The sequence below is a fragment of the Callionymus lyra genome, chromosome 18 (genome assembly GCF_982586985.1).
Source record: "Callionymus lyra chromosome 18, fCalLyr1.hap1.1, whole genome shotgun sequence".
NCBI lineage: Eukaryota > Metazoa > Chordata > Actinopteri > Syngnathiformes > Callionymidae > Callionymus > Callionymus lyra.
In genome coordinates, this window is record NC_141835.1 from 964,475 (window position 1) to 966,974 (window position 2,500).

Sequence of the window (2,500 nt, forward strand, 5' to 3'; positions counted from 1 at the left end):
TCGTAAATGTGATGAGTATTAGTGACTAGTAAACTGAAGTCAGTATAGTCGTAAATGTGATGAGTATTAGTGACTAGTAAACTGAAGTCAGTATAGTCGTAAATGTGATGAGTATTAGTGACTAGTAAACTGAGGTCAGTATAGTTGTAAATGTGATGAGTATTAGTGACTATTAAACTGAGGTCAGTATAGTCGTAAATGTGATGAGTATTAGTGACTAGTAAAGTAAAGTCAGTATAGTCGTAAATGTGATGAGTATTAGTGACTATTAAACTGAGGTCAGTATAGTCGTAAATGTGATGAGTATTAGTGACTAGTAAAGTAAAGTCAGTATAGTCGTAAATGTGATGAGTATTAGTGACTAGTAAACTGAGGTCAGTATAGTCGTAAATGTGATGAGTATTAGTGACTAGTAAACTGAAGTCAGTATAGTCGTAAATGTGATGAGTATTAGTGACTAGTAAACTGAGGTCAGTATAGTCGTAAATGTGATGAGTATTAGTGACTAGTAAACTGAGGTCAGTATAGTCGTAAATGTGATGAGTATTAGTGACTAGTAAAGTAAAGTCAGTATAGTCGTAAATGTGATGAGTATTAGTGACTAGTAAACTGAGGTCAGTATAGTCGTAAATGTGATGAGTATTAGTGACTAGTAAACTGAAGTCAGTATAGTCGTAAATGTGATGAGTATTAGTGACTAGTAAAGTAAAGTCAGTATAGTCGTAAATGTGATGAGTATTAGTGACTAGGAAACTGAAGTCAGTATAGTCGTAAATGTGATGAGTATTAGTGACTAGTAAACTGAGGTCAGTATAGTCGTAAATGTGATGAGTATTAGTGACTAGTAAACTGAAGTCAGTATAGTCGTAAATGTGATGAGTATTAGTGACTAGTAAACTGAGGTCAGTATAGTCGTAAATGTGATGAGTATTAGTGACTAGTAAACTGAGGTCAGTATAGTCGTAAATGTGATGAGTATTAGTGACTAGTAAAGTAAAGTCAGTATAGTCGTAAATGTGATGAGTATTAGTGACTAGTAAACTGAGGTCAGTATAGTCGTAAATGTGATGAGTATTAGTGACTAGTAAACTGAAGTCAGTATAGTCGTAAATGTGATGAGTATTAGTGACTAGTAAACTGAAGTCAGTATAGTCGTAAATGTGATGAGTATTAGTGACTAGTAAAGTAAAGTCAGTATAGTCGTAAATGTGATGAGTATTAGTGACTAGGAAACTGAAGTCAGTATAGTCGTAAATGTGATGAGTATTAGTGACTAGTAAACTGAAGTCAGTATAGTCGTAAATGTGATGAGTATTAGTTACTAGTAAACTGAGGTCAGTATAGTCGTAAATGCGGTACTAGTGGCTACATTTGAAATTACTAAAAGTGAAGAAGCTTCTCCTCAAATATGTTTATTTCCTCTGGGATTAACTGGGATTAAGATGTTTCTCTGACACAAACATTAACTTAAATCCAGGAGCATGAGTTGACTTTGACTGAAGACACAACAAGATGCACTTTATCTTCAACACACTTGTGTCAACACTTGATGAGACACTTGTGTTTAAATTTACTTCTAGAATTATTATGTTCAGACCACGACTTGTAACTGCCTGAGGTTTGGACCGCAGTCGCCATTGACTGTGGCTTGAAGAGAGGAGGAGGAGGAGGAGGAGGAGGAGGAGGAGGAGGAGGAGGAGGAGGAGGAGGAGGAGGAGGAGGAGGAGGAGGAGGAGGAACAGGATGAGGAGGAGGACAAATATATAATAACAAGTATGTTGTTAGAAAATGGAACTAAACATCAACTTCATTCATCAATAGTTTCATGAAAACATTATATTTTTTATCTTTTATTTTGACGTTTCATCTTTAAATTCATGGAAACAAAACCTTTATTGTGAAATAATAATGAACCTGAAAGATCTGTTTCTAACTATTACTTACTTCCTGTTTCCTGTTTATCAATAAAGTTCTATTTATTTAGTTGTTTATTCTTTTGACTTTTGTTTATATTTGTGCCTTTGATCTGCGTTTCAACAACTACAGTAGTTTACTCTTTGATATACAGGAGGAGGAGGAGGAGGAGGAGGAGGAGGAGGAGGAGGAGGAGGAGGAGGTAGAGGAGGAAAAGGAAAAGGAGGAAGAGTAGAGGAAAAGGAGGAGGAGGAACAGGAGGAGGAGGAGAAAAGTTGCCGCAGTTACTCCTGCAGTCCCAACACGAGCAGTGACGCCAACAGGAAACATCAAGAGTCAAACAAACATCGTTTCTCTGCAGTTTCTCAGCGAATATTCTTTCTTTACCTTTTCTTTTCTTTTCTTTTCTTTTCTTTACTTTACTTTTCTCTTCTCTTCTCTTCTTTTCTCTTCGGATCGACGCGATTAATCCAGTTGAAGAGACTCGATCTGATCGGACTCTCCTTCTTCTCCTTCTTCTCCTCCTTCTCCTCCTTCTCCTCCTTCTCTTCCTCCACGAGTCGTTTCTCCTCCTAGTTCCTCCTCC

The 2,500-nt window shown here is 36.8% G+C and overlaps 1 protein-coding gene across 1 annotated transcript in view; it reads right to left on the reverse strand.

Moving 5' to 3' along the window:
- luzp1 (leucine zipper protein 1) overlaps positions 1–2,500 on the reverse strand; it is a 53,908-nt gene that overhangs the window by 51,323 nt on the left and 85 nt on the right. The window contains exon 1 of the mRNA XM_087780598.1: positions 2,302–2,500. This exon is cut by the window's right edge and continues 85 nt beyond it. The gene's annotated coding sequence lies outside the window, so the exon portion shown is untranslated. The remainder of the gene's footprint in view (positions 1–2,301) is intronic.